We start from the raw sequence: 22,620 nt of genomic DNA on the forward strand, positions 1-22,620 counted from the left end.
ATTTCACAGATGAGGAAACTGAGATAGAGAGCGGTCAAGTGACTCGCCCAGGATCACACAGCTAGTGAGTATCTGAGGTGGAATTTGAACTCAGATCTTCCTGACTTCAGGCCCATTGAATTATCTACTGTACCACTTTTCTAGTTTACAATCCAATAAAAACTCCAGGTACTTTTCCCAGGAACTATTGTATAAATGAGTTGGCCTCATCCCATGCTTATGAAGCCGATTTTTGAAACAAAGTATCAAGATTTAAATTTATTCCTATTAAATTTCATCTTTAGACTTCAGAGAGGCCTGGAAGGACTTATATCAACTGATGCTGAGTGAAATGAGCAGAACCAGGAGAACATTGTACATGGTAATAGTCACAGTGTGCAAGGACTGTTTCTGATAGACTTAGCCCTTCACAGCAATGCAAGGACCTAAAACATTCCCAAAGGACTCTTGAGCCAAAATGCCATCCACATCCAAAGAAAGAACTATGGAATCAGAATGCAGAATAAAGCTGACTATTTTCTCTTGTGTTATGTTTTGATTTGGTTTGTTTTTTCTCATAGTTTCTCCCATTCATTTTAATTCTTCTATGCAACATGACTAATGTGAAAATGTGTTTAATAAGAATGTATGTGTAGATCTATATAAGATTGCATGCTGTCTCAGCGAAGGAGGGGGGAGAAAACTTAAGACTTATGAAAGTGATTGTTGAAAATTGAAAACAAAAAAAAGGAAAACTGAAAACAAATTAATTTTAAAAATTCATATTTATATATTTGGGCTTTTATTTGTCTGATGAGATCTTTTGAGATTATTATTCTGAAGTTAGGTACTTCCCAACTTTGTATCAACTTCAAATTTCCCAAACATGCCTCTATGATAGCATTATCTAAAAGATTAATAAAAATTTTTGAACAGTACAGGGCCAGAGACAGTCAATCCTTGGTGTGCTACACTAGAAACTTCTCAAATTGATATTGAGGCATTAATAATTATAATTTGGGTTCAGCCATCCAACCAGTCCAAAATCCATATTGCTCCAACTTCTCTGTAAGGATAGAAGAGACTTGGTCAAATGTTTTGCTGAGGACTTGAGGGGTGCAAGGCCAAGATGGTGGTGTAAAGCCAACATTTTTGCTGAGCCCTCCTGATGCATCCTCTCTATGACAACTTTACAAAGCATGCCAAATCAAATTCTGAGCAGAAAATCAATAAATATTTATTAAATACTTACTGTGTGCCAGGCACTGCACTAACTTCTGGGGATACAAGAAGAGGCAAGAGACAGTCTCTTGTCCTCAAGAAACTTACAGTCTAACAAGGGAGACAACATGCAATAAATATATACAAAGCAAGTTATATACAAGATAAACAGAAAATAATTAACAGAGAGAAGGCATTGGAATTAAGAAGCATTGGGGAAGACTTCCTTTAGAAGGTGGACTTTTAATTGGGAAAGGAAGTCAGGGATGTTAGTAGTTTGAGAGAGGAGAGAGAGAATATTCTAGATGGAGGACAGCCAGAAAGAATTCCCTGAGTTAAGAGATGGAGTCTCTTATTTGTAGAACATCCAGGGAGCCAGTGTCATGGGATTGAAAGATACAAATTAGGGAGTAAGGTTGTAAAAAGAATGAAAAGGTTGGGGGGATGGATGTGATATATGGCTATGTTATGAAGGGAAAGCCAAGAAAAAGTCACAATGAGTCATTTTTCCAGCCAAGGGCAGCTTAGGAAGACAAAGAGTTCTGTGGACACTAGGTTGAGAGCTGACTAGGAGTGTGATATGGAAGAGCTCCATAGTTGTGAGCTATGGCAGGGGTAACAGCAGGAGCAGCCCAATGTCCAGTGATAGTAATGGAACTAAACTGAAGAAATGGGCTGAAAAAAAGTGAGAAAACAACAGACAAAGAACCTGACCATAAAACTATTGTGATGACAGGGAAGCTCAATACACAAAATTTAGCCTCAAATCCATTGGTGAGTTAGGGAAATGTCTACCCCAAGGATGTGAAGATATCCCCCAACAGAATGGACAGATGAGAACAAGTTGTTTCAATGACCATGAAGACACCAAGGTCATCCACTACATCCCAGGCTATCACAAGTCATCTTGACTTTTCTCTTGCCACTGGACTTTGATGACTCTGGAAGAAAGAGAGAGGTTGATGACTTTATGCAACTCTGCCTCACTTAAGTCCCCATTGGTCCTCTTCAAAAATGAAGAACAAACAATAATTCCTTTTCCAAATGCTCACATACCATCCCTTTGATTAAGAATACTATAGTTATAAATTTTACTACTCACTTCCCCTTTTGGGAATCAGATCATTTGCCCTCCTAGTTCTGTGACACCTTTCCAGTTCCCCAAAATCTTTCAATCACAAAAAGCAGTTCTTCAGTCACATCTTTCAGTTGTTTAAGTGGCTTGGAGTGTGTTTCATCTGTCGCCCCAGGACTTGAACTCATCAAAGTCAGCTAAGTGTTCTCTTGCCATCTCCCCATTTGTCTTTGATTTAAGTTCTCTGTTCTTTCCTTCTTGGTTCAAAGATCATTCTTCTTGAAAGAAGCAAAATAGGAGTTAAATAGTTCTGCCTTCTCACCATCATCTGTTATCATCCCATCTATACTAAACAACAGTCCTATACCTAAGTAGCCAGATGGCGCAGTGCATAGAACACTGGATCTGGAGTCAGGAAGACCTGAGTTCAAATTCAATCTCAGATACTTACGAGTTGTGAGACACAGGACAAGTCACTTAACCTCTCTTTGGCTCAGTTTCCTTACCTATAAAATGGGGATAATAATTGGACCAACTGTCCAGGTCTGTTGTGGAACAAAGGAAAACATATTTGCAAAATACTTGGCAGTGTTTGGCATAGAGTAGGTACCTACCATACTAGCCTTTTAAAAATTTAAATTCACCATTAAATTTCTTGGATAGCTACATAAACAGTTTTCCTCTTCAAGGAATCATTTTTGCTTGTGACTTTACAATGAGTTTAATTGTCATCTCTCAGCGGGTCTATACAATCAGTCCCACTTCATCAATTATCTATTAATTGATTTCAAATTAGATGTCCTGGAAAATTCTCAAACTCACTATGTCCAAAACTGAACTCATTATCTCTGCCATTGCCCCCAACTCTCTCTTCTTCCAAATTTCTCTACTGCTATCAAAGGTACTATCATCTTTCAAATCTCCCTGATTCACAATCTCAACATTACCCATGACTCTTCAGTCTCCCTCATCCCACTTGTCCAATCAGTCACCAAATCTTGCTGTTTCTCCCTTTACAACATCTCTTACATCTGACCCTTTCTCATGACTCCCCCAACCACCAACCTTAGTCCAAGAGCTCATCACCTCCTACTTAGGTTACTTCAAAGCTTCCTATTAGTCTCCCTTCCTGAAGTCTTTCCCCACTTCAGACCATTCTACACACTGCTGCTAAAGAAACTTTTCTTAAGTGCAGATTTGACCATGTCACTCCCCTACTTATTCAGCTCCAGTGGCTCTCCCTAACACTTGTCTCTAGGATTAAATAGAAACACATCTTTTTTAGCCCTTTACAACCAAGCCCTCACTGAAGTGTCTAGATGTGGCTCACGGGAAGGCGTAACTACACATTTCTGGAGTCTCCTGAATTCACCCTTCTCCAAGATTGGTTTCTGCCAGGAGGGGAGCAGGATGTTGAGACTAGGGCTGTTCTCCTCAGAGAAAGGATATCAGGCTAGAATTATATCTTTCCACATTCTCCCCTTAAATATTCTTAGTCTAGGGGAAATAATTCTTTATGTTCAAGTTGAACTCCTCCTCCCTATCCCTTAACAGGGAAGGAATTCCCCAAGCTGTATATCCAAGGACTGATTGCTTTCCAAAGAAATGTCAGTTTCACAATGAGCACAACATAGCAAATAGTAAATAAGCTCATTTATCCGATATTATAGCAAACATAAATCAAATCGAGGAAATATAAACCAGACAAAATGCAGAGTGAAGGAATTCTTCCATTGCAAGATAATTCAGCTCAACCAAGAGAGTCCCAGATCTCAGCCAAGGGGAAATTCCCCCAAAGTCTGTAGTGTAGTAAATTGAGAATAGTCATAATCAAAGGACTAACTTCTCTACATATCAGCTTTCCAATCTTTATTTCCCTTTAGAGTCCTGAAGAGAGTTTGGACCTGAGTGCTTTTTCTCCAAAATCTGAAAGTCAGAAGACTAGGATATAGTTTTCTCCAACTCTGCCCCTCACACAGGTGGGAGCACTAGTGAGGAGAGTCAGGCAATTGAGCTTTGAAACTTGGATTACAATCGTGTGTGTGTTGAATTGTCTTCCCCTATTTACGTCGGGATAGTTCTACAGTGTATTTGTTATTCTTAGTATCTCCCTTGGTAGGTCTATGTAATCTGGTTTCTCCTTCCCTTTCTCCTTTTAAACTAAAGCCATCGTGATAAAATCTAAAACACGAGGTAAATGTTTTATTTTACTCCATCCCTGGTTAAGAGCCTAATTATTCCTATACATTCCTATGGAGCACTGTCATGGCTCCAAAAGAATTGTCAATCATCATCTTAGTCAATTAACACAAAGCCTTTTTTTCTGTATCCTCTGCCTTCAAAATCACAACGATGACAAACAAAGACTGTGCCCCTAACATCACCACGTTGTTGCCCAAGTCATCAGAGGTCTTAGCAATTTTTTCAAGATCCTTTCTGGTGGTACAATTTATCCCCATGTGAATAACCAGGATTGATGAGTGTTGAGAGGATCTCTGCCTTATTCCAGATACACAGCCTAGGAAGAAGGTAGACCCCTCTCTTGTCACTGTCAGATTGACAAATAGCTAGCACAATATCCCTCATCAAGGAGCCACCAATCACTATTTGTGACTTCTTTCTCTGACTATAATTGGATAACCTCTCACCCAATGGCACAACCAAATTGTCAGTCCTTAGAACATCTACCTGAGATGTTCCAGGTCTCCCTTTCACAGGGAGAGTTTCACACCTATTAACTTGAAGTTTACTTATAATTTTTCTTCTATGTCACATTTCCCCATTTTCTGTCCTTTTCACATACTTTCTCTTCTTTCCTCTATGAAGTACATCATCTCTTCTTTCAGGGATATTCCATTTTTCCTGATATTAAATATTGAATATTGGTATGCACCTCTCCAAGCATCTATTTACTGGCCCCAATGCCCATTTTCTGCTTCCCAGGGGACAAGGGATATCCCTGAAACTGACAGATTTTAGAGGGTGATAGTGAAATTCAGTGAGTGTTTGTGCCTAGGTGTCTTCTTCATTTGTAATCTCATTGAAAGTAATGACTGTTTCTGCCAGGCCTAGAGGCCTGAGGGCTACCCGAGTCTTACCTTACCTGTATCGCAGGTCTTCGGCTGGCCAAACTGGATAAACGTATGAGAGAAGAGACTTTACGGAGTCGAACAAGGGTTAGGCTTTTATTCAGGGTCCTGGTTACAAGTGCAGGGGGAATTCTTCCTTAGGAGGGAGCGAGGAATCTCCCAAGGAGGCAAAGATCTTACAATAAGAGATTGGAAGCAGAAGTGTAAGTGGGGAGAGAGGGGGAGGGGAGAGCGGAGAGAGGAAAAACAGAGCCTTCTGTCCTGTCCGCGCCCCTCCCGCGCTAAGAGCGCCTTCAGGCTTTCCTGACCCCAATTAAGCTCTCCGGCCGCATAGTTTGCACCTGAATACCGTGCCTGTTAGATAACAATAGGTGTGCCCAGATCCGGGACAGTCTCGAGGGGGATGCTCCTCCCATCACGTTTCTCACGGGAAGAGGCGGAAATACACGAGATTGCTCGGTCTCACTCCTCGATTCCCTGGTGTTTCGTGGGGGCCTCATGAGAACTCTAAGATTTAGAAGTTCCCACCTTTACCCACCCGAGACTGTCCACATGGAATCGAGCTTCCATCCCCAGCATGTTTCATTACTCATATTTGTATCCTCGTCACTTACACCTGGAACATATGTAGTAGACACTTAATAACTTCTTGATGATGGATAAGAGCATATGTGTTGATATATAGAAGTATTTGCATATGTATATGTTTATGTATGCATCTACAAATCTGTGAGATCCTTTTCTCATCTTTAGGGCTCCCCTACATGGTTTGTGGTACTTTGTGCATCAGCATCTACTTAAAAGCATATCTCACAAGCCCCTATTGAGGTGTCTTCTCTTATTGCACAAAGCAGAAGGCATAGTTCAAAGCAAAAGAGATTTAATCAAACACCTTAGCAATTAGTGACAAAAAAGATTCTGTCCCTTCTCCCATATCAGTTACAATCTTCACAGTTTACCATACACTGTCAGTGAGAGAGGAGAAATAACCACAGGACTTGGACAGCTCCTGCCTCCTATGGGGCTGAGCTTCCAGTGTCTTCTGATACCACTACCATGCTGCTCTCTAATGGGTGTCCACACTATTGGGGGCCTTGCTGGTCAACCTCTGGTCCCTTCACTGAGTGACAACAGCAGCTGCTGGGGCTTAGCTCTGAAAAGCACAGAAGAGGCCCAGAGCAGCACCCAGCATGGTAACTAGACAAGCCCTGAAGCATTTGTCTTTTGAGATCCTTCTCTCCTGCTGCTGGGCTGTTTCAATCTAAATTCTTATGTGACCTAGAGTTTAAAAAAAAAATCCTTTCAGCTCCTTTCCACTCCTGTGGTCCCAATTGTGGTCTATACAAATGACAGAATCCAGGTGGAGAAGATTGAAAAGCTGGTAACCTTCTATGAAATATTCATCTAATGAGCATTTGTTAAGAACTTAGTATTAAGCACTATGCTAGATGCAGGGGTTATAAAGACAATAACAAAATAGTCCCTACCTTTAAAGACCTTGACAGGGGAAAGTTGAGAAAGGGCAGGGAAAAACAGCATGTACAGAGAAAATTAAATACAAATTATATATTTGCACTATCAAGCGGGGAGATTAGAACAGGTTTCCTGAAGTTGACATCTGAGCAGAGCTTTGAAAGAAGTTAAATTTCTATAAGACAGAAGTAAAGAGGTTGGGTGTTCTGGGCATGGATGACAACCTGTGAAAAAAAGACAAAAGACAGATGGTAGAATGTTATAGATGGAAAATGTCATCACTGGACTTGCCTGGAATGAAGAGTGAATGAAAGCAAATAATGTATAAAAAACATGGAAAGGGTAGGTTTTGGGCTATACTGGGAAGGACTTGGTGCAAGTGGGAGTCATTGGAGCTTCTTGAGCAGGGAAGTAACTCGATCAGACTTGCATTGTAGAATGTCACTATGTGGAATAAGGGTTGGAGAAAAGTAATCATGGAAGCCGGGAGACAAATTAGGAGGCTATTATAGTCACCCATATGAGCACTGTCTGAAAAATAGAAAGAGATAAGACACTTTGCAAAGATCAATTGACACCGATTGGGTATGAGGGGTCTTCCTTCCCTTTTATCCTTCTTTCCTTTTGTGCCCTTCAGATAAGAATGGAAAAGAAGATCCTCAATGCAAACTCCTTCCTGTGGATCATATGTGCGTGTGCATATTTCCATCCCCTTGTCCCATCAATACCATTCTGCCCCTGTCATCTTCCAGATTCCCCAGCAAAGGGTTCCCTTAGTACTCAAAGCTCTGAGGACAGTGCCCATGATTACACATCCCACCTATGTTGTTGTTCAGTCCTTTTCAGTTGTGTCCACCCCTTCATGAACTCTTTTTGGGGGGTTATCTTAACAAAGATACTGGAGTGGTCTGGCATTTTACAGAGGAGGAAACTGAGGCAAACAAGCTTAAGTGACTTGTCCAGAGTCTGAGGCTGGATTTGAACTCAGGTCCTCCAGCACTTTGTCTATGTAGATGCATACATAAACATATACATATCCTATCTGTATATAAGATTATACAATCATTAGAGGCCTCAGAGATTAAACTACTCTAGCATCATCAATTGAAAGGTGGGGGACCTGAGACCCAGAACAGCTAAATGTACAGATAATAAGGGGCAGAGCCAGAATGTGAACCCACATTCTCTGACTCTAACTCCAGAGCACCATTTCATCATAACCACCCAGCTTAGGCTTGGGCTCTGATCCTTCAGCACTTCCATCCTGGACTATCTGGAAAGGCCACTTTCCTAGCCCACCTTTGCAAAGCTCCTCTCCCTTCCTCCTGTCTGGCCATGTGAGAAGAGGAGGGAGAAAAGGTGGAGAGGCATGTGAATTCCCAAAATAGGCCAGAATCCTTTGTAAAGATCCCAGGCCAGATCAGTCCCCATCAGTCCCAAAGGTCTGAGGCCCTTAGACACTTAGACATTACCTGGATTAAAAATAAACCTCAGAAAATGGAATATGGAAGTTGTCATGAATATCTGCTACTATTGTGTTGCCATAACAACCATAATCTCTGGATTTCTGGGCTTGCAAAATGAGGGTACCAGGTTCTGTGTGATGGAGTGCTCAGGCCCCAGCCCTAAGATCATGTCTCTGGAAGCCTCCCAATTTCTTACAGGGCTGGGGCCTGAGCACCCCATCATGTGCAGGGGTGTAAAGGTGTCTTTCAACCAAGCTCAAGGCTCTTAATAACACAAAGAAATCAGAAGGGAAGAGGGGAGGGAGAAAGAGAAAGACAGAGAAACGGAAGGAGAGGGGGGAGGGAGGAGGAGAGAGAGGTAAAGGGGAAACATGGAGAGCCAAGGAGAGTGGGGGAGGGGGAGAGACAGAGAGGGAAGGAGGGAGGGGAAGAGACGCGGAGAGTGGGGGAGGGGGGGAGAGACAGAGAGGGAAGGAGGGAGGGGAAGAGACACGGAGAGTGGGGGAGGGGGGAGAGACAGAGAGGGAAGGAGGGAGGGGAAGAGACGCGGAGAGTGGGGGAGGGGGGAGAGACAGTTGGTAGAGAGAAGGGCGGAAGGGAACGCGCTTAGGCACAGGTCACATGACCAACAAGATGGCAGACTAGACCAGCCATTTTCTCCAGTCCTCAGGAATTCTCGAAATTCCCCCAAATAAGAATTATATTCAAGAGGAAAAGAAGGTGAAGTTATCTCACCAGGCCAAGACTCAGAGACCATGAACAAGGTAGCAAGGTGAGACTTCTCCCCCGCTTCCTCCCCTCCCCCGACAGTCCCCGACTTGAGCCCGGAGCTCCCCACAGAAGGCTGAAGCTCCCGTGTAATTGGGAGGGGCTGTTCTGTGCGTGTCTGTCTGTCTGTCTGTCTCTCCTGGGCCCCTCGCGCCCCTCTCCCCCGTTTCTCTCGTTGTGTCTCCTTTTCTCGGGCCTTTTCTCTTTCCTCCTCTCCCCTCCTGCGGGTCCCGGGTGGCCGTCCTCCCCCCCCTCCCCCCGGGGGCCGTCCTCCCCCCCTCCCCTCTCCCCCACCTCCCCCCCCCCCCCGGCCGTCCCCCTCCCCCGCCCGGCCCTGTAGGAGGTGACGTGTTTCTTCATCTTCCTGCATCTTAATTTATCACTGTGCTATTCAGAGTTTTAAAATCTCCCACCGTCGTTTCTCTCCACGATGGTATCTTTGTATAAATCAGGCCTGCCCAACCTCTGGCCGGCCAGAGGATTTCAGGCAGCGAGCGGAAAATGTGGAGAACAGCCTTCGCACCTTCGGTGGCCGCTGGAACCCTGGGCCCGCGGGCCGGTACAGCCGGTGCTCGTGCTCCCCCTCCTCCTCCCCCTCCTCCCCCCTCCTCCTCCCCCTCCCCCTCCCCCTCCTCCCCCTCCCCCTCCCCCCTCCCCCTCCCCCTCCCCTCCTCCCCCTCCCCCTCCTCCTCCCCCTCCTCCTCCCCCTCCCCCTCCCCCCTCCTCCTCCCCCTTCCCCTCCCCCTCCTCCTCCTCCCTCCGCTCTGCACCCGCTCACAGAGCTCTTTCCATTTCCTCCTGTCTTACGGGCAAAGGAATATTCCGTTACATTCACACAGCACAGGCTGTTAGCAGAGCCCCTCAGTTTCCAAGTTTTAGCTGCCACAAAAAGAAGGGCTTTTTTTTGTAGTATGTATATGTATATATATGTATATTTGAACAAATTTTGTATAGATCCTTTCCTCTTTTTTTTTTTTTTTTGAGGGTATAGACCTAGTGGTGGCATGACTGAGTCCGAGGACAGGCAGAGTTTGATACCTTCCTGGGCGTTGTTCAGATTGCTTTCCAGAATGACTAGGCTGATTCAGAGCTTCCACTCCCAGTGCCCCAGTGTCCTGTTCTCATAGCCCCTCCATCCTTTGTCATTTTCCTGTTTTGTCCATTTCTCCAGTCTCATAGGTACGAGATTGAACCTCCAAGTCGCTTTAATTTGCATTTCTCTAATTATTAGCAGTTTAAAGCATTTTTTTCATATGACTGGTTAGATAATTTTTTTAAAATCCTTTCGGCTCATTCTAAAATCTGGTATTCCTGACATTATCTTTTTTTTTTTTTTAAGGGAGGGATGCTTTACTTGCATGCTTCATTTTCCTGAATGGTTCATAGTGATTCGTCATGAGAATTCCAGTGGAAGGCATCTTTCCATAAGGGCATCTGACTTCTAAGCAGAACTTCAGTCATCTGCAGTAGCTGGTACAGCCTGTACAGAAGATGGACTCTTCAGAAGCTGCCCCAGCCTCTTCCGAAGGAGCCCACCCACCCTGTCCTAGGTCCAGGGAGACCTGTCACAAACACTTAGTTGTGCTTCTTGGGATCCAGGAAGTCATTGTCTTTTCAACTGTAGCCTGCTTTGTGCCGCCCCCCCCATTCTTTATTACTATTGCCCTGATGTTGGAAGGCCACAGGTTGATGTTTAGAATCTAGCCATGGTCACCAGCCAGTGGCCACAGTTTGGGTCAGCACCAATACTCAGGATAATCTTCTTTCTAAAGATCCAGTGTCATATTCTCTCTTTCCAGGCACCTGGATGGCGCAAAAGGTAGTAATGAGACATGTGAGCAGGTGTTCAGTTCCTTGATGTTTGGAGGATACATGCAACATTGCCTTCTGTCCTTCTCATCTTTATGATCCCAGGAGCGTGTTTGTGGTCTAGATATATCTTTGACTCTGAAGCTGACCTCATGAAGTTAGAGCCAAGGTCCCAGTGTCACAGTGGACCACAACCATGACCCTTGTATCCTTTAATGATCTCAGCAAAATTCATTCACACAGCAGGAATCATCTTTGGAGAACAGTTTTGGAGATTTTTCACAAAAGACGTGAGAAATCGTAATAGCTTACATGTGTGTTGAATTGAAAATTACCCATGTGTAAAAGTATCTTTTACAGGAAACAGTTCCAGTTTTCCTAGCAGAGGCCTTCAGGTGCCTGGAGAAGCCACTAAATGCCCAATCAAATGGGGAAGGATACAGGAGAATGGGATCCCTCTGTCCTTTCCTGGTAGAGAGGGGATGGAACAAATGTCCATACTCTTAACTACTTTCAAACAGACATCCTGGAGACTACAAGGATCTGGTGAGGACTGATCACAGATGTTCCTGGTCAAAGGTCAAGATAAATACAGGATAAGGTCCAAGGAAATGAGCCTAGGCGTGGGCCCATCCTCAGCTCTTGAATGCCAGCAGTGACTTCAGGTTCTCAGTGTTAGGGGAGAGGGAGGTACTGTCCAACATTATGTACTTTGAAGCAGACATCATGAGGTTGTTGGTCAAGACCTCATTGTCTATCTAGGTCATGGCCAATGTCCTGTACGTGCATGTGACAACTCCATCAATTCTGAGTTTCTAGTTCAGAAGGTGACTGGGCCCTGCCTCTGACCCAGGAGTTCTGACCTCCACTGTCCCTTCTCTTGCCAGAGGGCAGGCCCCTTCTACATATGACATAGTTTGCAGGTCATAGAACCACAGAGTCCTTTTTGGGGGCACATATACCTGTCCACCCCAATAATGGGAATTTCTCCTTCTTTAGGAAGGAATGCTTTATTTGCATGTTTCATTGTCATGCGTGGTTCATAGGAGTCATTCCTTATGAGGATTCCAGTGGATCATGTCTTCCCATAAGTGTGTCCTGCTGCCAGTCAGGAACCTCAGGCATCTTCATTGGATGTCACAGCCTGTACACATGATGAACTTCCCCAGAGGCCTCCACTTCTTCCAGTGGAGTCCACCTGGCCTAGGCTCACGGGGAACTGTCAGAAAGGTATAGTTGTGCCTCTAGGGAGCAGCCTGTCCACAGGTGGAAACAGTCTGGGGAGGGATACACCATTCCTTACCATCATTATTAGCCTTCTCAGAGGGCAGGATGTTTCCATATCCAGAGCTCAGGATGTCAACATCTGCCTCACCCAAAATGTCCCTCTAGGCCCAGAGCCATGGAGTTGATTCTGTGAGAGCAACCCAAGGAGAAAAAGAGGCAAGCTTTTTATATATGTCTTTAAAGGTCAAGGGTCACATCCTTTTCATGATTCTGGGGTGCACAAGCTACAGTCAGAGTTGCAGAGGGGGAGGGAGAGTCCTGATACCATCAACCTGCTAGCATACATTAGGGGTCCATTGAGTATGAGGATGAACAGGCTGTGGCCTATGTTTTGAGGGCATGAGGGAGCCTTGCCTTGCACCTCTAGGTCAGTCCTTGTGGTGGCATACCCCTCACCCCCAAAGAGTCTATTCAGGGCAACCCAGTGAATTGGGTTCTGCTTCTCTCAACAAGAGGCAAGATTGAGTGGGTCAGGCCCCCTCCATCCTGACCTGGCACTGACAATGCAGGGGCAATGTACAGCAGACCAAAGAACACCTTAGGCGAAGCAGGGCAAGTCAGGAATAGAGAGGGAGAGCTGCCAAGGAACCAAGTCCTCTTTACCATGCTGTTCTCATAAGGGGGAGAGATCCAGGAGGTCATAGTCTTTGCCACCTTCCACACATTCCCTACTTGGCAAGAGAGTGCTTGGAGATGGCAGGAATCTGAAAAAGGCAAACAAAGCTAGGGACAAGTCAAAGTCTCTCCTGTATTGACCAGGGGGTGGTATTCAGGAGGGAGGGCTCCCTTTGTCCTCTCCTGGTGGTGACTTTCAAACCTGAGGACAGCAAGGAGCTGGGGATCATGAAAGGCTCTGGTCAAAGTCTCTGTTCTTGGGATTCAACAGGAATCAGCCCAGGTGGGCTGTACACATCTCCTGGATGCCAGCAGTCATTTTAGGTTCCTAGTGTTAGGAGGAGAGTGAGGTACCGTCCAGCATTATATACTTTGAAGCAGATACCATGGGGATATATATCAAGGGACTCCCATTGTCTAGCTGAGTAGCAACCATTGTCCTGTGCGAGCACATATCAGCACCATCAATTCTGAGTTTTTAGTTGAGGTGATTAGACCCTGCCTCTGGCCCAGAAGTTATTGCCTCCTCTAGTGGCTCTTTTGTCAGAGGCCAGACCCAGCCCCCCTGGGGTCCTCCCAAGGGAGCTCTGCTCACACCACGCCCACTGAGCAGCTGGTAGAGATGGGCAGGAAGGAAAAAGGCAGGGAGGAAGGATGGACATCCTCCAGGGTGGAACTCTGGATAGATATCTCTGGATCTGGACCCATCCCTCCCTTCTGCTGCTGCCCTGGCAGCCTACCCACTTCTGCCTGTCCCACAAAAGAACAGGTACCTGACTTTTTTTAAAAGGCCATTCCCTGTGGATTTGTATCTGTCCTTTTAGACAATAATATAAGAATTTATGTTTATGGAATTCCAGCAGTACAAATTGCAAACCCATCCACACCTTCTGATCCTTGCAACTGTAGACCATGTCCTGTAAATCATCCATAAGGAGACCACTTGACATGCTGTGTGGCTGCCTCCAGAACTCTTGACAGTATGTGTGTAACAATGGAGCACAAAGGCTCCATGAATCCAGTAATCCCTTTCTTTTGTTCTCACCCACTTGCTCATTTTGGTTAACATCATGTTGGTAAGCATCTTTTAGGATGTTTCACCAACACAATTCTTTGGTAACCTTTACACCCTTCATGTGTCTTTTCATTGCCCTTTGCATGACTTCCAGCCTTCCCTGGAAACCATAGTATTCTATGTTTTATCTCCATATTGCATCACCAAACTTTTAAACTCTTGTAATGTAAACAAAAAGAAAAGTAAAATAAAACCAGATGCTAAGAAATTGTAATAACTCCAGAAATTGTAATAATTGTAAGAAATATCTCACTGTGGGAAGTGGGAAACAACAGTGCTGTCCAGTGGAGACAGTATTGGTCTGCTTCATCATTTTTCTTTGTTACAAAAGAAAGCTTACTTTGGTAGAAGGGAGGAAAAATAGAGCAAAAATTATGTTTTACACAAAAATAATAAATAGAACTTAAGAAAAAAAGATTAGTCATGTTTTTTATAAGGGCCTTCGTTTCTTGGGATCACTAAACACACTTAACAGTTTCCCAAAGACAGCTCAGCTTACTACTTTCTCTTTTCAGTCCTAGGCCCAGCTCATTGCCCTGTATGGTGTCTTTCTAAGTTTTATGTACCAATATACTACTAGCTTTGGGGATTGCCCATCTGACTTCATATTCTGGATGTATGGATGTATTCTCATTTTACACATGAGGGAACTGAGGCTCTGGGAAGTTAAATGATAACAGTTATAAAGTATCTCAGACTGGATTTGAGCTATAGCATCTTGCTCAAAGGATAACACGACTATCCACTATACTGTACTGCCTCTCAATTCTTTTTTCATCTTAAAATGCTCAGGATGGTGTCTGTAACATTCTGCTACAATAATTAGCTTGTTTTAAGCTTGTGGACAACTAGTTGGCATCGTGCATAGAGACAGGGCCTGGAGTCAGGAAGATTTCTGTTCCTGAGTTCAAGTCTGGCCTCAGACACTAACTTTGTGACCATGGGCAAATCACTTAACCTTGTTTGTTTCAGTTTCCTCGTCTGTAAAATGAGCTGAAGAAGGAAGTGGCAAACCACTCAGTATCTTTGCCAAGAAAAACCCCAAATGGCGTCACAAAGAGACACATCTGAAAACTATTAAACAACAACAAACTTAGGGGAATCACTCAGGTTTCTCTTCTGCAGCTCAAGGGAGTTTATTTTCCGCAAAAAGTCATTAGTATAATCACAACTGCTCTGAGCTCCCAGTTGAGAAAATTTTTAACATTTAGGCAGAAGTTGGGCTCCCTACCTAATTTTTCATTAAAATCTGTCATTCATGTATACGTGTATGTGTGTGTGTGTATATATATAATATATATATATATATATATATATATATATATATATATATATATATATATATATATATATATATATATACACACATATCCCTGGCCTCTTTGTGGTTGAGGCAAAATTTTGGTTGCCATAAACTTTTGGATCATGAAACAGATTATATTGCAGTGTCTGTTAACATTCAGGTACCAGAAGGGAAAGTTGGAAGAGCAGAACTTTTTTCTTGGAACTTGCTTCAGTCCTTGAGTAGATGGATACCATTGGTGGCATCAGTCCAAATTTTCTGAGATGCCCTTGTAGACAATGGAGCTCCTTCATGTCTCCTCTCTCTACAGCCACTCCCTACCTTATACTTCTCATGTTCCTGGTTGTCTTTGGGTTGCCAGTTTATTCTGGATCAGCTCTATGACACCACTCCATCCTCTCCATTCCCAGGGTCTTGGATTGTCTCTCTGGATCTGAGATAGGCCCTCTTGTTTATGCACATTTCTCGGGCCTGTGATCAAGTCTCTTACATAATGACTTTGATTCAAAGAGGTCTATAAACTCTGTTCTGATTGAATAATTTGATCAAGAAGTGTTCCTACCTAACAAAAGTAATTACTTTTAAGTGGGGTGGGATGATTAATGAAGGCCCACCTTTAATGCACAAAATTTAAGAGCTTCCCATACTTTGTAAATTGACTTCTATAGAATTTTGAGCCATGGAATATTAAATGTCCTTTCCCTAATTTTTTTGAAATTTGCTTTCCTTCCAATAAGGATAGATAAGTCTTTTCCTTGCCCTCATCTTCTCTTTTTTAAGATGGAGTGGTTATTTCTTCCCACCTCCACCTTCCTCAAATTTCTTGTCATTTCTATTTTAGCAACCAATTTCTCCTTGTTGGTGTGACCCATCCCAGAGCTTTATATTCCATGTTTTTACATGGGTTGTATCTAGGTCTTCATAGATGGGGGAAAAAGGACTCTAGTTCCCTTGTTAAAAGTACTCAAACCAACAATATCAGGTACAGGATAGTCTTTGTTTTAACTGCTCAAAACACAAAGGAATCAAAGGAACCCGTAACAACAGACAATTCTGCTTTTGACCCCGATCTACCTTTACAGGCTTCCAGTATTCTAGTATAACTCCTAAGGAATTGGATTCCATGACTCTCAAAAGACAAACATACTTGGGGATATTAGAGAGGCATACTGTTAATAAAATAGGAAGATCTTCCCCACCCATTAATAGGCCTAACACATGGAGCCTATGGTCACATGGAGCTCAGACTGGGAAGAGCTTGCCCAAGGAAGGAAGAGAGAAAGAGAAAGAGCAGAGGGTGAGAGAAGGCAGAGCAGAGAGAGAGAAGCAAGCTGTGAGTGAGCGGAGGGAGGAATTTGTCTAGGAGAACTTGTTTTTGTGACAGAAGGTTTAATATGTTAGGCTCCCTGGACTGGTGATGTGTCCTGTTCAATCTTACCTCCTTGTATTCAAATGATGTCTCAAGTAAATATTTTGGTTTTGCCTTTGAGAAAGAGAGTTTATTATGTTTTGCAGATTTACCCTGGAGATATGCATACATATTCATAGCAGCTGCTGTGGATATCCCATTGGGGCTACAAGAGGAAATCCTTCCCACTGAACTATCTGAATGACACCATCATCATCACCACTGCCACCATTGTTATCATTATTATTTTATCTTAGAAAGTCCAAGTTTTCCTCGGAGGTCATATAATTACTCCTTGTTGCAAAGGTTCTTAGTACTACTCTAGAAGGTTAAAAATCAGGAATTCCCACCATTTTATCTTGTGATTTCCTACTTTGAGGCTACTGTCTCTTGGGCTAAGGGCCTGAAAACTGATGATGAATATCACCTCCTTGTGAGAACTGTTTGGAAAGTCAAGCTTCAGCTTACCCTGCCTCAGGATCCCAGGTCTCTGTGCTTAGCTCTCTCTCTCCCTCCCTCTCTCTTTCTCTTCCTCTCTCTCTCTCTCCCTCTCTCCTCTTTCTCTCTCTCTCCTTCTCTCTCTCCCTCTCCTCTCTCTCTCTCTCTTTCTCCCCTCTCTCCCTTTCTCTCTTTCTCTCTCTCTGTGTCTCTCTCCCCCCAATCTCACTTACACATACACACACATACACACACACACACACACACACACACACACACACATTCCCTCTGTCTCTCTCCTCCAATTGACTACTTTAAGATATTCCTGTCCTCTTTTATAGACCCAGTTCAATGGGGTGACTCTGATCCACAAGATCCTTAACTGATTAACCTCAGTAACTCCAAGAGGATATCCAGACTTATCAAGTAGAAACAAACTCCTTTGCACCTACTCATTTAAGCAATGTTGATATGAGACAACAATTTCATAGGGATGTTTGAATCTAATTAGGAGACAACAGAGTTGTTTTGCACACATCGGTGGCCAGCATTTATTAAGTACATACTAGTACAAAAATATGACAGACCCTACCCTCAAGGAACTTCGATTCTACTTGAGGGATACAATGTGTTCCCAGACAAGCACCAACAGGATATGTACAATATAAATATATAACAGATTTCGTAGTAAAAGTGGGATAATAACTTCTTTTTTTTTTAAATTTATTTATTTAACTTTTAACATTCATTTTCACAAAATTTTGGGTTACAAATTTTCTCCCCTTTTTTCCCCTCCCCCCCAAACCCCAAGCATTCTAATTGCCCCTATGACCAATCTGCTCTCTCTTCTATCATCCCTCTCTGCCCTTGTCTCCATCTTCTCTTTTGTCCTGTAGGGCCAGATAGCTTTCTATACCTCTTTACCTGTATTATTTCCTAGTGGCAAGAACATTACTCGACAGTTGATCCTAATACTTTGAGTTCCAACTTCTTTACCTCCCTCCCTCTCCACCCCTTCCCTTTGGAAGGCAAGCAATTCAATATAGGCCAAATCTGTGTAGTTTTGCAAATGACTTCCATAATAGTTGTGTTGTATAAAACTATATTTCCCTCCATCCTATCCTGTCCCCCATTACTTCTGTTCTCTTTTGATCCTATCCCTCCCCATGAGTGTCGACCTCAAATTGCACCCTCCTCCCCATGCCCTCCCTTCTATCATCCCCCCCACCCTGCTTATCCCCTTATCCCCCACTTTCCTGTATTGTAAGATAGGTTTTCATACCAAAATGAGTGTGCATTTTATTCTTTTCTTTAGTGGAATGTGATGAGAGTAGACTTCATGTTTTTCTCTCACCTCCCCTCTTTATCCCTCCACTAATGAGTCTTTTGCTTGCCTCTTTTATGAGAGATAATTTGCCCCATTCCATTTCTCCCTTTCTCCTCCCAATATATTTCTTTCTCACTGCTTGATTTCATTTTTTTAAAGATATGATCCCATCCTCTTCAATTCACTCTGTGCACTCTGTCTCTATGCGTGTGTGCGTGTGTGCATGTGTGTGTGTGTAATCCCACCCAGTACCCAGATACTGAATAGTTTCAAGAGTTACAAATATTGTCTTTCCATGTAGGAATGTAAACAGTTCAACTTTAGTAAGTCCCTTGTGACTTCTCTTTGCTGTTCACCTTTTCATGGTTCTCTTCATTCTTGTGTTTGAAAGTCAAATTTTCTTTTTAGCTCTGGTCTTTTCATCAAGAATGCTTGAAAATCCTCTATTTCATTGAAAGACCAATTTTTCCCCTGAAGTATTATACTCAGTTTTGCTGGGTAGGTGATTCTTGGTTTTAGTCCTAGTTCCTTTGACTTCTGGAATATCCTATTCCATGCCCTTCGATCCCTTAATGTAGAGGCTGCTAGATCTTGTGTTATCCTGATTGTATTTCCACGATACTTGAATTGTTTCTTTCTAGCTGCTTGCAATATTTTCTCCTTGACCAGGGAACTCTGGAATTTGGCCACAATGTTCCTAGGAGTTTCTCTTTTTGGATCTCTTTCAGGTGGTGTTCTGTGGATTCCTTGAATATATATTTTGCCCTCTGGTTCTAGAATATTAGGTCAGTTTTCCTTGATAATTTCATGAAAGATGATGTCTAGGCTCTTTTTTTGATCATGGCTTTCAGGTAGTCCCATAATTTTTAAATTGTCTCTCCTAGATCTATTTTCCAGGTCAGTTGTTTTTCCAATGAGATATTTCACATTATCTTCTTTCTATGCTTTCTCATAAAGTCCTTAGCCTCCATCTGTGCCATTCTAATTTTGAAAGAACTATTTTCTTCAGTGAGCTTTTGAATCTCCTTTTCCTTTTGGCTAATTCTGCTTTTGAAAGCATTCTTCTCCTCATTGGCTTTTTGAACCTCTTTTGCCAATTGAGTTAGGCTAGTTTTCAAGATGTTATTTTCTTCAACATTTTTTTGGGTCTCCTTTAGCAGGCAGCTGATTTGCTGTTCATGCTTTGACTTCATGTCTCTCATTTCTCTTCCCAGCTTTTCCTCCAATTCTCTAACTTGATTTTCAAAATTCTTTTTGAGCTCTTCCATGGCCTGAGCCCATTGGGTGGGCTGGGACACAGAAGCCTTGATTTCTGTGTCTTTGCCTGATGGTAAGCATTGTTCTTCCTCATCAGAAAGGAAGGGAGGAAATGCCTGTTCACCAAGAAAGTAACCTTCTATAATCTTATTTCTTTTCCCTTTTTTGGGCATTTTCCCAGCCAGTGACTTGACCTCTGAATATTCTCCTCACACCCACCTCGCCTCCTGATCCTCCCAGCCAGCATTTGGGGTCTGAGATTCAAATGCTGCTTCCAGCCTCAGGGCTTTGGGCGGGGGCAGGGCTGCTATTCAGTGTGAGATTAAGTTCAGACGCTCAGGTCGGGGCAGGGCTGCCTCTCAGGCTCAGTTCCCTCAGGGGGTTTATGCACAGACCTTCAACAATGGATCCAGGCTCCTGCCTGCTTGGGGAGCCACGGTCTGCCTCCGCCCCTCAGCTTCTGTCTCCCGAGGGGGCCCGAGCCATGGGGGCACCCCACTCCCCTCTTGACCCGCCAAAGAGACTCTCTCACCAACCCCTGTCACCTGTGGGTGGAGGGACTTGTGCGGCCGCTGGAGATCACGTCCCTGAAGCCTGCTCGGATCTGTTCCTCTTGGTGCTGCGGCCGTGGCCGCGGCACATCTGGGCTGGGCTCTGCGTCTGCAGCGTGACGGACCTTTTGCGAGAGGTTTGCAGGTCCCTCTGGAACAGAAATCTCCTTCGCTCCACTATTCTGTGGCCTCACTGCTCCAGAATTCGCCGTGAGTTACTTTATACAAATGTTCTATGGGTTGTGGGTTCGGAGCTATGTGTATTTGCGTCTTTCTACTCCGCCATCTTGGCTCCGCCCCCGGGATAATAACTTCTTGAAGAATATAGGCCTTGAGTTGAACCTTGAAGGGGAAGAGGAGTCCAAGAGGCAGAGGTAAGAATCAGAGCCTGCCAGGCATTAGGAACAGCTTGTGCCAAGATGTGAAGGTAGGAATTAGAGTAGTGTGTACAGGAAAAAAACAAGCAAGCCAGTTTGGCAGGATCACAGAGTATCAGGACTAATAGATAATTAGATACTCTATCTCTCAGTTCTGGGCATTCTTCTCTAGCTATCACCATGCCTAGAATGCTGCCCCTTCTCTGCCCTGACAACTGACATTTCTGGCTTTCTTTGTTGTTCACTTGTTTTTCAGACATGTCTGGCTCTTTGTAATCCCATTTGGAATTTTCCTGGCAAAGGTACTGTAGAGGTTTGCCATTTCATTTTTCAGATCATTTTACAGATTTGGAAACTGAGGCAAATAGGGTTAAGTCACTTGGCCAGGGTTACACATGCTAATAAGTTCTGAGGCTAGATTTGAACTCAGGTCTTCCTGACTCCAGAACTGGCACTCTTATATACAACACCACCTAGCTTCCTTTAAGTCCTCTTACAGGAAGCCTTAGCTAACCCTTCTTAATTCCAGTGTTTTCCCTCTTAATTATCTTCTGTTTAGCACATTTTTTCTATTTAGCACAGAGTGGATGTAATTATTAAATAGTAACTATTTCTCTTTTACGCAGGAACCCTGAGAGTCTTCCCCTCCCAGTTTAATTTTTGTTGTTGTTATTTTTTCCTTTTCTTAAAATGGGCCATCCCTTGAGTACTACTTAAAGAGGCCTATTCATTGAATGGGTGTATCTCACTCAAAGTGAGACTCTGATAAGATCTTAGCCTAAAATGGCCAAGGTCCCATATCGCATCCTGGGCCATCTCTAGTCATCCTGATGAATATCAAGCCATTGGACCCAGATGGCTGTGGAGGAGAAAGTAAGGCTGGTGACCTTGCATAGTTCTCCCTCGTTCAAATCAAAGTCAAGTGCAAGTCATGTCATCATCTTGATATCATGGTCCTCTTCCAGAAGGAAGGACAAACACAATTTATATACCTTGCTTTATACACACACACACACACACACACACACACACATACACACATATATACATATGCACACATATATGCTTTATATACATACATATATATGTATATATGTGTGTGTATGTATATATATATATATATGTATATATATATATATATATCTGTTTGCATGTTATGTCTCCCAATAGATTAGAAGCTCCTTGAGGGCAGGGAGTGTCATTTGTTTCTTTATTTCCCCAATGCTTAGCACAGTACCTGACACATAGTAGGCACTTAATAAAGTTTAATGAATGAACTTGAAAAGACAAATGGGAATCAGACTATGAAAAGCTTTCACTGCTAAATTAAATAGTTTATATTTTACACTGAGTAGTGTGGAAATACTTAAGCTTTTTGAGCAGGAAAATAACATGGTCAGATCTTCAATGTAGAAACACCATGCTGGAGAGCATGTATTGGAGAAGGAAAAACACAACATCCCAGACAATAGCTTTATGTAACATTAACCTTTCTGCTGCCCACTTCCCTTGATCAGCCTTTTAAGTGGGAACGTGGGCTTTTCATTGAGGGGTCTTCACTAGCCAGGCTTAAATCCGCATGCTGGTATTCTCTGGTCTTTTTCACACCATGAACCTGGGTAGAGGGAAAGAAGCTGTATTAGGGAAATGCCAGTCCTAGAGCCCCTGCCTCCCTCAAGGAGCTGTTGCAAGAATAAATGATAAAATGTTTGCAAAGCACTTTTTAAACTCTAGAATGCTATATAAATGCCAGCTCTAGCATTCTGCATGCTAAGGTTAATGGCCTACATTTCTTTCATCTTCCCCTTATCAGCTACATTCATTCTGTCTGACATCTCAGGAGGAGGCCTTTACCTTTGCCCCCCTACCTTAGCAAGAGGCTGGTACACAGTCCAGGGTAGATTAAAAATAGTGTCCTGGGACACCCTGGTCCCAAGGGGCCCCTTTCAATGAGGAATCATGATTTATGATGCCATATTTAATGTAAATTAGAGGTAATATGGCACTGCATTCAGTGCTGCATCTGACACCCACTGGACAAGTGTGACCCTGGACAAGTCACTTAATCTGTTGTTGCTCTGGGCACTCTCTAAAGACTCCTA

The 22,620-nt window shown here is 43.3% G+C and overlaps 1 long non-coding RNA gene across 1 annotated transcript; it reads right to left on the reverse strand.

Moving 5' to 3' along the window:
• Positions 1 to 1,191: 1,191 nt before the first annotated feature.
• Positions 1,192 to 9,619, reverse strand: LOC140518216 (uncharacterized). The gene is made up of 3 exons (XR_011971866.1): positions 9,485 to 9,619; positions 2,303 to 2,550; positions 1,192 to 2,141 (listed from the first exon to the last, which is right to left on the reverse strand). It is a non-coding gene; the product is annotated as an uncharacterized lncRNA (long non-coding RNA).
• Between the last annotated feature and the right edge of the window lie 13,001 nt (positions 9,620 to 22,620).

The sequence above is a fragment of the Notamacropus eugenii genome, chromosome 1 (genome assembly GCF_028372415.1).
Source record: "Notamacropus eugenii isolate mMacEug1 chromosome 1, mMacEug1.pri_v2, whole genome shotgun sequence".
NCBI classification, from domain to species: domain Eukaryota; kingdom Metazoa; phylum Chordata; class Mammalia; order Diprotodontia; family Macropodidae; genus Notamacropus; species Notamacropus eugenii.